A 16,366-nucleotide genomic window follows, 5' to 3' on the forward strand; every position below is an offset into this window, starting at 1 on the left:
AAATAATGAAATAATTCAAATATAGAAGTGCCAAAATAAAATTTTAACTTAATAATTTATTCGAGTCAAGTTTTTGAGTCAAATAATCAACTAAATCACTTAGACGTGGATTTAAAAAGCGAAATACTAACTATAAAAAAATATAAAATAATTCTCAAGTTAGTCTTGAAGCTCAGATTGTCTAACTTAAAAGAGTTTGAAAAATTGAAAACTTAGCAAAAACGAAATAGAAAAACTTCTCCAAGGATTCATTTAAGTTGACAAAAATAAAATATTAAAAGTTAGTGATTACCAAGATATATTCACAAATAAAGTAAAAAAAACAATGAAATAAAGTAACCGGATGAAAAGGGCATTTTGGCCCCTTTCTGGTTCCTCCTGCTGCTGCTGATTACTCAAGTAGGAATTATTTAAGTCCAAAGATTCAATTTAAGTCCCCTTGGGTCTGCTGCTACTACTGCAATAATCAAATTGGATTCTTAAATCCAAAATTCAATTTCCAGCCATTTGAATTTTTATTACTGCGCCACTTAGTTGCTGCCACTGATTGGGTTTTGACCCATTAATTAATGCTTCCCTTTCGTAACTCGAATGGAGGTCAACTTGAAGAAGAGGGAAATGCAAGAGAGGGGAGTCCATCGGACTCATTCGGATGCCACTTACAACAAACAAAGAAAAGAAAAAAAAAGTAAATTAGCAAAGTGAACAAATTTTAGATAATTAAGGAAAGCACACATCTTATCCAGCTTTAAGCAGAAAATCAAATGAAGCTTGTATTTTCATCAAATTTTAACTTAAAATGAACAATCTCAATTATAGAAAACATATCACATAATACTTGCAGGAAGGTTCTAGCCAAGACTTAAGGAATGCAGGCTAATAATAGGTATAATAATTGATGATGGGAAGAGTGCAATTCATATAATTAATACATAAAGAGATTCAAACAAATATCACGCCAAGACCAAACCCGACAACACTCAAGGATGTATACAAACTTCAATCTCTTTTAGACTCAAAATTTAAACATTTTAAAGTAACATAAGATTCAGTAACATGTATTAACTTAGTTATGCTAAAGGTAGTAAAAAGAACATATCATAATGAGGACTCCAAAATTGTTTAGACTAACATTCTTGTGGGCATTGAAAATCATTTTTTGGCAGAGATAAATCAAGTAATATGCCAAGAAAAATGAAGGCAACATTTGTAGGAGTTAAAACCATATCCTAAGGAGTTAATATAAAGTAAATGAGATAATAATTATTCATTCTATACCTAATCAAAATGTACCAACCATTGGCATAAAATGCAGTCAGACTAGGATTAGACAAAACTCAAACTTCAAGGCTTTATCAACAACAAAACAGAAGCGGAGAAAGAGCTAAAATATCGAGATATTCAAAAGAGAATCCAACATACTACTCCCGGCAGCAAAAGAAGTATAGAACAGACATCCTAGAATTCAAATTTATTTAAGTTGGAACGAGAAAAGAAAGTGATTAAGTGAACAAATACACACTCATAAGCTCACTGGAAAACATCTCAGAAATGACAACAACAAATAGATAAAAGAACAGCCAATCCTAACATCAACTAATCTTCTGGAAACAAATTCGAACATCAAAATAAGGAAAAAGGAAACTTAAAGCTAACTAAAAGTTTAACAAATTGCAGGTCAGATCAACTTAATAAACCATATACTAAGCTAGTTATTGAAAATCATTTTTAGAAAATAAGTTGGACCACACTAAGCTACTTATGCATATTGAAAAGGATTAGAATGCAAAGTTTAGTTAACTACAACTGAACTGATTAATCAGGCTTAAGAACAAAACAGAGACAACATATCGAAAAAAAAACCAAGGCATGGAAATACAAGATTACTGGAAAATCATCTTAAAATCAATGAAGAGGCAAACTGACAACTATCTCCATTTTTAAGATCAAAGCAATACTCCTTGAGGAGAAACAAATGTTAGGGACAACAATACAACAAAGACAACTATAAAACCTAGGAACTAAAGACGATAATAATCTAAACAACTCCCGAAATTAAATTTATCCTATACAAAATCCCTTCATGCTCATGGAAAAATAGTAAACCAACTTCATGCTTGTAAAACAGATTCAGGCTATTGACAGAAAACATAGGTGGTAGTAAAAAAACGTTTTCTTAAGGCAGAAAACAAAATCTCAACAGTGATATGATATAACTACAGAACATATTTCAGAAGGTTACACACCTAAACTATATTACTGTATGACTCGGTTATATCTTTTTTAATCAGAAGTAACAAGAAGATCCATAAACGAGCGAAAGAGAGAAAAATAGTTTTGACTTGAGCTAGGCTAACATTAACCACAAGAATGACAAATAGTTGTGCCAAAACTGGTATTTGAACAAAGCATTCTACGACAAGAAAGAAAATCTAGATGGAGTAAATGTAATCTGCTAGATCCAAACTATGCAATAATTTAGCCGAAAATAAATTTTAGGAACAAAGAAGCTCATCATATCATTTCGTCCAAACAGACTCGAAGCGGCAGAACATTATCTCCTATTATATTCATCTAAAGAAGGCAATGGTGAGCTATTAACAACTATATAACATGGATTTAAAAGTTGAATAATAATAACAGTAACTAGAATTACAGATATATAGGTTTATGAGCTAGAATAAGTAAGGGAATCACATTTCACGGGGGAAAAAAGCTCAAAAAAGAATTTAAACTCAGATCAGCAATACTAGGAACCTTCTCTAACTACATGATCTATAAACAGCAAACTTTTCAAGCAGTTATAATCCAAAACTTAAATAACACATAAGGAAACATTCAGCAGAAAAAGCATACATTAATATTTACAAATTAAGAAAACATAAACCAGCATTCAATCGACTTTAACAAATAAGACAACAACATAAATTGAAATTAAACTAATAGAAAAGAAAAAGAAAGAGTTACCTAGCTCCAAGCAGCGAACCGAACAACGAGTTTGAATAGAAACGATTCCACCTCTTCAACTCGAACAACCACAAAACTTTAAATTATTGAACTGAGAAGTCCCAAACATTATAGGGGTACTACTCTCGAGTCCAAAAACCTCGCTTGAACAGTGAGGAGAGGGGCTTTTATAGCACCCAAAACCTCCAAATTCTGAGAATACTTTCTATGTGAGAGAAGCCAATATTTTGAAAATTTTTCTTAGAGGCTCAGACTCCAGTGAGGTCGAATCGTACAAATATGAAATGAAATTCAAAAGAAACAAAGAAATTTTACATGACCATACCATGGTCGCCTCCGGAAGCTCCGCGTGTGTTTGGTCTCATGCCAAGCACGCTATTGCTGTACGAATTTGAGGTAGAAAAGAGGAAATTTAAGCGGAAGATTTGGGAATTGGGTTAGTTCTTTTCTGGGTAAATATTGCTGGAGTTTCGCCAGGGTTAGTTTGGGGTCACTTGTCCCATGTCCGCGTCCTAGGGGTAGATTTGGGGCGTGACAAACAAAGTGTTTGGCGATACTTGAAGAACGCTTGAAAACCTAGCTTTATAATCTTGGATCCTTGCTCTAATGCTTGGAAGAATTAATGAGAGTAATAAGGTTCATTAATATTGTTTCGAACCTTCTTCATGTGTAAAAGAGTTAGGGTTTAGGTTTAGATGAGTTAGGAATAGTCTGAAACACCTCTCTTAAAAGTTGGCAAAAACCTTCCATAGGGCCATCTAAAGTTCATGGTTTGATATACGGACCGTGGATCTCATCTGTGGAATTATTATTGAGATTTTTAGGCCCAAAGGTTTATTCTAAATGTCAAAACTATCACCGTAGAAGTTTATGACTTGTAGATGGGTCCGTAAGAATTAAATCCAAAATTTTGTCTCTTAGTAATTTTTCCACGAGTGAACAATATGGGTCGTAGAAATTTCTATGACCAGTAGAAGTGATCCGTAGGTCACTGACTTAGAAAACCCTATTGTGGTAGTCCCTGGTAAAATGTGTTAGTTTTTAAAAATTCAGTTTAGTAATTAAAGTTCTGTTAGAAATAAAATGGCTATATGTTTTGTTTGTCCTAGTTTTTACGAAGTAATTTAAACGTGGGCAGCTTTTCGAGTTTTAGGATTGTAGTTCCTAATTTTTAGCTTCAAGTTATTTTAGCATATAAAGAATTGTATCGGCAGCTCTTTAATTCATTCAGTCAAAAAACAAATCCTTCAATAATATTTATCTTTCTCTTCTAGATTCTATTTTTTTTCTATCAGTGGTATCAGCGCCATGTTAGATTATAAAAAGACAAACAGAGAAATATACAGTAAGTTAATGGGTTTAGAGAGAAATTACGTGCAAGCAACTATTCCGCATTTTGATAGTCACTATGACCATTGGAGCATGCTGATGGAAAATTTTTTTAAGGTCAAAGGAGTATTGGTCAATTGTCGAGGTTGGTATCACTCCTCCGGCGGAAGGCGAAACCTTGACGAATGCTCAAACAACGGAGTTTGAAGAAATAAAGTTGAAAGACTTGAAGGCAAAAAATTACCTTTTTTGGTCTATCGAACGTCTTATCTTAGAAACTATTCTAAGGAAAGAAACTTCTAAAGATATATGGGACTCCATGAAAAAGAAATATCAAGGCACTACTAGAGTGAAGCCCGCACAGCTTCAAGCCTTAAGAAGGGATTTTGAGACCTTGCAGATGAACGAAGGAGAGTCTGTAATGACTTACTGCGCTAGAACAATGGAGATTATCAACAAAACGTGATTCCATGGCGAGAAGATGAACGATATCACAATTGTTGAAAAGATATTACGCTCTTTGACGCCGAAGTATGATTATGTCATTTTCTCCATTGTGGAGTCCAAAGATATAGATGAGTTATCGCTTGACGAATTGCAAAACTCTTTATTGGTGCACGAGCGGAAGATGAATCGAAATTCAACTTATGATGAGCAAGCCTTGAAGGCATCTACTTTTATTTCTTCCTATTGTAGAGCAAGAGGTAGAGGGAGAGGGAGAGGGAGAGGGAGAGGGAGAGGAGATCGAGGTAATAGAGATGGAGGCAACAAATATGGCAATGGAAATTTTAGAGCCAATGATGATTACGACAAAGGTAAAGGGAGAGTTTTTGACAAATCCATAGAATGTTATCGTTGCCATAAATTTGGTAAGTATCGTTCTGAATGTCGTAAAAGGCTGCCTAATGAGAAGGAAGAAAAAACGAATTTTGTTGAGAATAAGGAAGGAGAAACCTTGTTAATGGCGGTTCATGCTGAAAACGAGCCCGAAGAGCAAACTATTTGGTATGTGCATACTGGTTGCAGTAACCACATGACTGGAAGTAAGTCTTCTTTTACTAATTTGAATGAAAAATTCAGGTCGATAGTTAGTTTTGGTGATCTTTCAACAGTGAATGTGATGGGAAAGGGTAATATCAAGATTAGAACAAAAAATGGGTGTGTCGAAATCATATCTAATGTGTTCTGTGTTCCTGCTTTGAAAAGGAATTTGTTAAGTGCCGGTCAACTTTCAGAAAAGGGATATGTGATCATCTTAAGGAATGATACATGTGAAATTTCTGATCCTTCCAAAGGAATTATTGCTATTGTGAAAATGAGTCAAAACAGGTTGTTCCCTTTAAAGATCGAAAATGTACAATCTTGCTCTATGGCGGAAGTGAAAAACCCTTCATGGTTGTGGCATTTTCGATATGGTCACTTGAACTTTGGTGGGTTGAAGATCCTTCAAGGGAAGAGTATGGTGACGGGGCTACCTGAAATTGTTGTTCCCTCCCAAGTTTGTGAAGAATGAGTTGTTGGCAAACAACATCGTTCTCAGTTTCCCAAAAGTAAGTCTTGGAGAGCCAAACAGGTATTGGGGCTGGTACACTCGGATATTTGTGGGCTAATAACACTAATCTCGAATGGAGGCAAAAGGTATTTTATTACCTTTACTGATGATTATTCCAGGAAGACTTGGGTGTATATTCTGCAAGAAGAGTCGGAGGCTTTTAATATACTTAAAAGCTTCAAAGCTCGTGTGGAGAATGAGACTGGAAGGACCATTAATAACCTTCGGATAGATCATGGAGGAAAATATTGCTCTAAGGTATTTGATGTTTTCTGTGAGACTCATGGAATTCTAAAAGAGCTCACAATAGCCTATACAACACAGCAAAACGGTGTGGCACAGAGAAAGAATATAACCATTCTCAATATGGTTCATAGCTTGCTGTCTCAAGGAAGAGTTCCACAGGAATTTTGGCCGGAAGCAGTAAATTGGAGCATTTACGTCTCGAACATAAGTCCCACTTTTTCTCTTCGAGATATGACACATGAGAAGGCTTGGAGTGGAAGGAAATGGGCAGTAGATCACTTTAATGTTTTTGGTTCCATTGCTTATGCACATGCTCCAGAAGCCAAAAGAAAGAATCTTGATGATAGAGGTGAGAAATGTGTTTTTCTTGGTGTTAGCGAGGCATCCAAGGCATACAAGCTATTCAATTCATTGACAAAGAAGGTTGTGACCAGCAGAGATGTAGTTTTTGATGAGGAGAACATTTGGCATTCGGATATGCATCAATTTACTCCAATCTTAATTAATAATGAAGTTTAAGAAGCTGTTGCAACACCAAAAATTTCTACTGAAGCAGCTGATGAAACTTCACCATCAGTTTTGGAAGAAACTGCTGCAACAAATCAGCCTCTTCGTCGTGCTCGCAGAAGGCCCGCGTGGATGATGGATTATGAGGTAAGAGGAATTAATGTTAATGAAGATATTTCCAACTTTGCATTGTTTGCAGATTGTGATCCTACAATTTTTGAGAATGTCGTCAAAGAGGAAAAATGAAGGAAAGCTATGGATGATGAGAGTGATGCTATTGAAAGAAACAACACCTGGGAATTAACAAATCTTCCGAAAGGGCACAAAACCATAGGTGTCAAGTGGGTCTATAAGAGGAATCTCAAAGAAAATTGTGAAATAGACAAGTTTAAGGTGCGATTAGTGGCTAAGGGATACAACCAAGAACATGGTGTGGACTACACAGAAGTATTTGCTCCAGTTGCAAGGCATGACGTAATTAGAATGATAATTGTCGTGGCGGCACAAAATTTGTGGCCTATCTTTCAATTGGATATCAAATCATCTTTCCTAAATGGATACTTGGATGAAGAGGTATTTATCGAGCAACCTTCTGGTTACATAAAAGTTGGAGATGAGCATAAGGTATACAAGTTGAAAAAGGCTCTTTATGGACTAAAACAAGCTTTGCGAGATTGGAATAGTAGCATTGAGGCTTACTTTCTAACATTTGGTTTCTAGAAATGTCCATATGAACACTCTCTTTTTGTTAAAATTGGAAAACTTGGATAAATGCTCATAGTGTGTTTATATGTTGATGATCTTATATTTACTTGGAATGATAGTGTCATGTTTTCTGATTTTAAGAGATCTATGATTAATGAATTTGAGATGTCTGATCTTGGCAAGATGCATTATTTTCTTGGTTTAGAAGTAGTGCAATCTGTTGATGGGATATTTGTTTCACAAAAGAAATATGTGCCGGAAATTTTAGATCGATTCAAGATGAAGAATTGCAATCCCGTCGACACTCCAGTTGAGTTTGGTTCGAAGGTAAACAAAGTTGGAAGAGGAGGTATGGTAGATAGCACACTCTATAGGCAAATTGTAGGTAGTTTGATGTATTTTAATGCTACAAGGCCTGACATCATGTATGTTGTAAGTCTTATAAGAAGGTATATGGAGAGTCCGACAGAAATTCACTTGCTAGATGCCAAGAGAATCCTTCGCTCATTACAAGGAACTAAGGATTTTGGTTTGTTCTATAAGAAAGGTGAAAATTTTGATTTGATTGGTTTTGCTGATAGAGATTATGCAGGAGATCAAGATGATAGAAAGAGCACTTCATGCTATGTTTTTGTGCTAGGCACATGGGTTGTTTCATGGTCTTCTAGAAAGCAAAAAAATTATCACTTTATCGACTACTGAAGCGGAATTTGTTGTTGCTACAGCTTGTACTTGTCAAACTGTTTGGTTAAGTAGAATTCTCGAAGAACTACAATTCCAACAAGAAAGAGCAACTACAATTTTCTGCGACAATAATTCGGCCATTAAGCTGTCAAAAAATCCTGTTTTACATGGAAGAAGCAAACACATTAATGTGAAGTATTATTTCCTGCGAGATCTCAATAATGAAGGGACAATAAAGCTGCAGTACTGTCGAAGTGAAGACCAATTGGCAGACAAATTTACTAAATCTCTCAGGTTTCTCCCTTTCCAAAAGCTGAGGAAGTTGATGGGAGTCAATACAATGGATGAGTTCAAGAAGGTGCAGTTAAACTGAAGCTTGACAGCTTTCAGTTTAAGGGAGGGTGTTAGTTTTAAAAATTCAGTTTAGTAATTAGAGTTCTGTTAGAAATAAAATGCCTCTATGTTATTTTTGTCCTAGTCTTTACGAAGTAATCTAAACGTGGGCAGCTTTCAAGTTTTAGGATTATAGTTCCTAATTTTTAGCTTCAAGTTGTTTTAGCATATAAAGAATTGTATTCGCAGCTCTTTAAGTCATTCAGTCAAAAAACAACTCCTTCAATAATATTTCCTTTCTCTTCTATATCGTTTATTAACTTACAGATATATTTCTAGATTCTTTTTTTTTTCTATCAAAATGGTCATAATGTTTTACTGAAAATCAAATGAGAAAAACTTGGCGGTGTTCTAAAGAGGACACACAGCATATTTGATAGGTCATGGGCCACCTAATTCATTATGTGCTAAGATAAATAATTGTTAATGTTGATCTGAATAGAATCTTATATCAAAACTTAATCACTAAGGAAATTTTCAACTCAACTTTGTGCTAGGAGGTTCTAGTAACCTTAATTTATATCCAAATTCAGTCTCACAATAATGAATTGAACTTAACACCTAAGAAAAATTTAAGAATCACATGATATGACCTTATAAGAAAATGAAGAATGATTGGGCTTTTGCTTAAAAAATTTCAGGGTTTTACAATATATCCCCTTTAAATAATTTGTCCTTGAATGATGGTTGAACTGAGCATGAAAGGGATAGGAAAAGGTCTAACAATCCAATTTAATGCAAAATACACATAAAAGCTCATGAACTCAAAATACTGAAGGAGTGATTGAATTGAATGAGTAATTTGGGAAGAGTTAATACATGGATTGGAACTGAATCAAAGGAAAATAAATGAGGATATCTATTATAAATCTAAAGAGTGAGATGAATAAAAGCAAAAACTTGTATTTTTTCAAATTTAAAATACAAGTTGATCGAAAAGTTTATGGATCAATATTTATTTTAAAATGAAGTAAAAAAAACATATAAAAACACATGACCATACTGACTCAGTAGTATCAAGTGATTCAATTCAAAAAAATAATAAAGAGCTAACCTCTTTTTATTAAGTACTTACTTTCTTTAATTTCATTTATGCTCCATTTATTATAAAGAAGAGGTATACATGTGAAATTATCCGATCCAAAAAGGCAAACAAAGTACATTTGATCCTTTTGGACATAAAAATCATGGCTTTCGGCTACTATGACGAATCTGAAAGCAGCAGTAGTTTGAGAATTTCGTTGTGGAAGAAACACAAAATGAGAGTGATAGAAATTGTAGATCGAATTAGTAAGTTGTATACCCCTTTCTTATTCAAAGTCTCTCCCTTATACCGACATCAGAAACTTTCACAACGGCTATTTTCTCTAATAGGTGGCGCTATGTTTGGCCTTATGTTTTACTCCTAAGTTATTTTGAAAATAAAAGACTTTGATCCTTTGTAGAGTATGAAACAGTTCTCTCATTTTTTCCAAAATAAAAAGACTAGAAATCACTGCAGCATAGAAATCACATGTTTCCTGATGGCTTAATTTTGATATTGAAAAAAAATGTGGAGAATTTTGTATACCGCTCTAGTTCCAATAGTAAGATTGCACATTGCACTAATCTTATCTTGTTCAATTTTTACTAATCTTATCTTGTTCTATTTTTATATTATTCTTTTGTTATTCATTATACCTATTTTAATATAACTTATATCACGATTCAAATTTAATAAAAACAATAAAGAGTTATCCTCATTTCCATTAAGTTCTTACTTTCTTAAATTTCATTTATGATGGATTTATTATAAAGAAGAGGTATCCTTGAATGATCCAAAAAGCAAACTAAGTACATTTTATTTTATGGACCTAAACTCATCGCTTACGACTACAGTGGTGAATTGGGAAGTAGCTGTAATTTTAGAATTTCGTTGTCGAAGAAACAAAAACTGGGAGTGACAGAATCCCTAGATCTTATTAGTTAGTTCTCAAACTCACTTCTCGTTCAAATTCACTCACTCTTACCAACACAAAATCCTTTCACAACAGTTATTTTCTCTAAGTGGTGGCGTTATGTCTTGCCTTATGTTGATAGCTTCAATTTTACTGGTAAAAATTTTCTGAAAACAAAAGGTTATGTATCCTTTGTAGAGTATGTAATAGTTCATGCCTTTTGTTCCAAAATAAAAAGACTAGAGATGACTGCAGTCACTTGTATCCATACAAATCATATGTTAGTCGATGGCTCAGTCTTGCTGTTGAAAAAAATGTGGAAGATTTTTATACCGCTCAAGTTCCAATAGTAAGGTTGCACATTGCCTGAAGCTTATCTTGTATATTTCATATTATTTTTTTTTGTTATTTATTACACTATGTTTTGATATAACTTACATGGTGGTATGTACTATTTGCTAGAGACGCATGCATTAAGACTAAAATAGGTGTTTTTCAAATTTCTAATACAACTGATTGAAAATTTGATGGACAAATATTTAATTTCAAATAATGTTTTAAAAAAATACAAAAATCGTGACCATACGACTTATTAATATCACGTGATTAAATTCAAAACAATACAAATTAAGAGCTAACTGTTATAAATTCATTGTATAGTATATGTTTGGATTATCCATTAGATTTATCTACTATTAAATGGATTCATGTATAGGTGCTTCCAACCTGATGATAACAACTTCCAAGATAACTATGTATCTATTAATTAGATGAATTTTGGAGTGATATTTCAACACTATAAATAGAGAATCACTCACCATTTGGAAGACATACTTGAATAAGAAAAATTTTCTCCTCCATCTTATACTTCTTGTCTTTTTGTTCTTATATTCAAAGTTTTCTTTACAATACGTTATCAGCACGAAGTTGCTACTTGCAAAGGTATTATATAAATATTTTTTTTTGATTCACATATTCTCTCATAATTTCATTATGTCGAATTTATCCAAACTTGAGTTTGTGGCATTAGATATTTCTGGAAAGAATTATCTTTCATGGGTACTCAATGTTGAGATTCACATGGCTGCTAAAGGTCTTGATGCCACTATTACTCAGGAAAATGAATCATCGAGTCAAGATAAGGCGAAGGCTATGATTTTCCTTCGTCATCATCTTGATGGGGGCCTGAAGATTGAATATCTTACGGTAAAAGATTCACTTGAATTGTGGACTGATTCAAAGGGGAGATATGACCACCTAAAGGCAACAGTGTTGCCAAGAGCTCGTTATGAGTGGATGCATTTACGGTTTCAAGATTTTAAGACCGTAATTGAATACAGCTCTGTTGTATTCAGAATAACCTCCCAGTTGAAATTATGTGGGGAGACTATAAAAGATGAGGACATGTTGGAAAAGACACTTATTACTTTCCATGCCTCAAATGTGATATTGCAACAGCAATATCGTGAAAAGGGTTTTCAGAAATATTCTGAAGTAATCTCATGTCTTTTGGTGGCTGAGCAACATAATGCTCTTTTAATGAAAAATCATGAAGCTCGTCCCACTGGAGCTGCTCCATTAACGGAGGCAAATGTGGTGGGAGCAGGTGATCAATCTGAAGTAAAAAGAGATGATCATCGGTGCTATAATAATGCACGGTGACGTGGCAAAGATAAGAGACGATACACTAATCGTCGAGGTGGTGGTCATAATAAAAGGGAGAACAACATGATTTCTTAAAATAATCCCTCAAAAATTAAATTTCGTTGTTGTGGCATGAAAGACCATTGGAATAATGAATGTCACACACATGAGCATTTTGTAAGGCTCTATCAAAATACCTTTAAAAAGAAAGGAGACAAATTTGATGCTTCCTCTTCCAATGCTCGAGCTGAGTCACATATGACTCTTAAAGAATAAGTCGGGAACATCTCAGAAATATGATAAGGATGTTGAAGCAAATTTGGCTTTAAAGGATGATGCTTTTGATGGCCTTGGTGACATTACTCATATGGAAGTTGATGACTTCTTTGGAGATCGAAATTGATGTTTGATCTTTTAGCTGGGGAATGAAGTCTGTTAATATTTTACATAATATTTTACTTATGTGTTTTTAATTATTATGTTGTTCATGTTGAAGTATTTAAATTTCCGTTGTTAACGTTGTTTCTTCCTTCTTTTAATGTATTTTATTTTAATGAAAATTAACAGAAATCCCCAGTTGTCGGTTGGATTCAAGATGAGTAATGGAGATTTATGCCTTCTTGATAGTGCTACAACGCATACAATATTAAAAGAAAAGAAATACTTTTCTAATTTGGTTATGAAAATGACATATGTCAACACAATATCAGGTAGTACAAAATTAATTAAGGGCTCTGGAAGAGCGACCTTATTACTACATGGAGGGAAAATATTAAGCATTTATAATGCATTATATTGTAGTAAGTCTCAAAGAAACTTATTAAGTTTCAAAGTTATTCGCCAAAATGGCTATCATGTTGAGACGACTAATGAAGGAAAGGTTGAATACCTTTATATTACTACAATTAATGTAGAGAAGAAAATTGTGCATGAAAAATTACCTGCACTTTCTTCTGTGTTGTACTATACAAGTATAAGTACAGTTGAATCACATGCCGTAGTAACCAAAATGTTTACTAATTTTAATGATTTTATCATTTGGCATGACCGGTTAAGCCATCCCGGATTTTATATGATGCACAAAATCATTGAGAATTCACATGGGCACACCTTAAAGAGCCCAAATATCCTTCAATCAAAAGAATTCTCTTGTGCTGCTTGTTCTCAACAAAAGTTGATCATTAAACCATCAACATTTAATGTTGGAATTGAATCCCCTGCGTTTCTAGAACGTATACATGGTGATATATGTGAACCAATTCAACCTGCATGTGGACCCTTTAAATATTATATGGTCTTGATAGATGCTTCTACAAGATGGTCACATGTGTGTTTATTATCAACTCGCAACATGGCTTTTGTGAGATTGTTGGCTCAAATAATAAGATTGAAAGCACAATTTCAAGACTATACAATAAAAACAATCCGTCTAGATAATGTTGGTGAGTTTACATCTCAAGCATTTAATGATTATTGTATGTCTATGATATAACAATTGAACATCCAGTTGCGCATGTTCACACTCAAAACGGTCTAGCAAAATCATTGATTAAACGTCTGCAATTTATAGCCAGACCATTACTAATGAGAACAAAGTTATATGTGTCTATGTGGGGGCATGCTATTTTGCATGCATCAGCATTTGTGCGCATAAGGCCGACCAATTATCATGAAGTCTCCCCATTACAATTGACTTTTGGTCAAGAGACAAACATTTCCCATCTTAGAATTTTTGAATGTGCGGTGTATGTCTCAATTGCTCACCACAACGCACAAAGATGGGGCCCAAAGAAGGTTGGGGAAATATGATGGGTATGAATCTCCTTCAATCATAAAATATTTGGAGCCTATGACTGGAGATTTATTTTAAGGCAAGATTTGTTGATTGTCATTTTGATGAATCAGTATACCAAACATTAGGGGGAGAACATAAGTCGTTGGGAAAAGAGATAGATTGGAATTCATCATCTCTATCTCATCTGGATCCTCGAACAAACCAATGTGAGCAAGAATTTCAAAGAATAATTTATTTGCAGAACATTGCAAATCAGCTACCAAATGCATTAAATCACATATTCCAGCTGTTAATGCTCCAGTTCGAGTTGATATCCCGACGGGACAAATTGTTAAGGCAAATGAGTCTACACCACATTTGAAGCGTGGTAGACTAATTGGTTTCAAGTATAAAAATCCTCGAAAGAGAAAAGGAATAAATGATCAAGATTATCATGGGTTGAAAGAAATCTCTCAAGATGAGACCCAAGTCATCATACATGATTAGGAGGAGGTTCGAACTTCTGAAAAAAATGAAATTTCAATGAATTATGTCTCAACGAAAAAGTTGTGGAACCGAAATAATATTGTGATTGACAACATATTTGCCTATAATGTTGCTATTGACATAATGCAACAAGATGAAGATTTTTAGCCAAAATCTGTTCACGAATGTAGAAAGAGAAATGATTGACCAAAATGGAAATATGCAATTCAAGCTGAATTGGTTTCACTGGAAAAACGTAAAGTTTTTGGACCAATAATCCGAACACCTGAAGGTATCAAGCCAGTGGGGTACAAATGGGTTTTTATGCGAAAAAGAATGAGAAAGGTGAAGTTGTGAGATATAAGGCCCGACTCATTGCTCATTATTTTTCTCAAAGACCTGACATTGATTATATGGAGACATATTCTCCAGTGGTAGATGCTATCACCTTAAGATATCTCATAAATCTGGCAGTTCATGAAAAACTTGAAATGCGTCTAATGGACGTTGTCACAACCTATCTATATGGCTTATTGGACCACAACATTTTCATGAAAATTCCTGAAGCATTCGAAGTGCCTGAAGCATACAAAGATTCAAGAGAAACTTGTTCAATAAAGCTTCAGAAATCTATTTATGGATTGAAACAATCAGGAAAGATGTGGTACAATTGTCTGAGTGAATATTTGTTAAAGAAAGAGAACAAAAATGACTCGAGTTGTCCCTGTAATTTCATTAAACAGTCGGGGTCTAAATTTGTTATAATAGTTGTGTATGTTGATGATTTGAAAATCATTGTCACTCGTAAAGAGCTTTTAGAAGCTTTTGCGTGTCTGAAAAAAGAATTTGAAGATGAAAGATCTCGGCAAGACAAAATTTTGTCTTGGCCTACAGATTGAGAATTTATCAAATGGAATACTTGTTCATCAATCAACGTACACAGAAAAGATACTAAAGCGTTTTCACATGGATAACTCACATCCATTGAGTACTCCAATGGTGGTAAGATCACTTGACATCAATACAGATCAATTTCGACCTCAAGAGAATGATGAAGAGCTTCTTGGTGATGAAACTCCTTACCTTAGTGCAATTAGGGCACTAATGTACCTTGCTAACAATACTCGACCAGATATCTGTTTGGCAGTAAGTTTACTGGCAAATTTAGTTCCTCCACAACAAAAAGACATTGGAATGGTGTTAAACACATACTTCGATATCTTCGGGGGACCATGGACATGGGTTTATTCTATTCCAATGAATCTAAATCAATTCTGATTGGTTACGCAGATGCAGGGTATTTATCTGATTCGCATAAAGCTCGATCACAAACAGTTTATTTGTTTGCATATGGATACACGGCAATATCTTGGCGATCAATGAAGCAAACGTTGGTAGTCACTTCTTCAAATCATGCAGAAATAATAGCCATCCATGAAACAAGTCGAGAGTGCGTCTGACTGAGATCAATGACCCATCATATTCAGAAAATGTGCGGTTTTTCTTTGAAAAAGAATATACCAACCACAATGTACGAAGATAATGTTGCATGTATAGCTCAATTGAAATGTGGATACATCAAAAGAGACCGGACAAAGCATATTTCAGCAAAGTTTTTTTTTCACGCATGATCTTCAACAAAATGGTGAGATAGAAGTTCAACAAATTTGTTCAAGTGATAATCTTGCTGATTTATTCACTAAGGCATTGCCAACATCAACGTTTGAGAAGTTGAGATATAAGATTGGGATGCGCCGTCTCCGAGATATCAAGTAAAGTTTTCATCAGGGGGAGCGAAATACGCGTTGTACTCTTTTCCTTAACTATGTTTTTCTCCCAAGTTGGGTTTTCCTGGTAAGGTTTTTAACGAGGCAACATTCAAAGCGTATTATGAGATATGTGTACTCTTTTTCCTTCACTAGGCTTTTTCCCACTGGTTTTTCCTAGTAAGGTTTTAACGAGGCACATAATCTATGGATATCCAAAGGGGAGTGTTGTAAATCCATTGTATATTATATGTGGATTATGCATTAGATTTATCCACTATTAAATGGATTCATGTATAGGTGTTTTCAAGGTGATAAGAACTTCCAAGGTGACTATGTATCTATTAATTAGATGACTTTTGGAGTGATATCTCAA

General features: G+C 34.3%; 1 long non-coding RNA gene across 1 annotated transcript; it reads right to left on the minus strand.

Moving 5' to 3' along the window:
* Nucleotides 1–227: 227 nt before the first annotated feature.
* LOC114074822 lies at nucleotides 228–3,431 on the minus strand. Its single transcript, XR_003575111.1, has 2 exons — nucleotides 2,968–3,431; nucleotides 228–658 (listed from the first exon to the last, which is right to left on the minus strand). It is a non-coding gene; the product is annotated as an uncharacterized LOC114074822 (long non-coding RNA).
* Between the last annotated feature and the right edge of the window lie 12,935 nt (nucleotides 3,432–16,366).

Source organism: Solanum pennellii, chromosome 11 (genome assembly GCF_001406875.1).
Source record: "Solanum pennellii chromosome 11, SPENNV200".
Lineage (NCBI taxonomy): Eukaryota > Viridiplantae > Streptophyta > Magnoliopsida > Solanales > Solanaceae > Solanum > Solanum pennellii.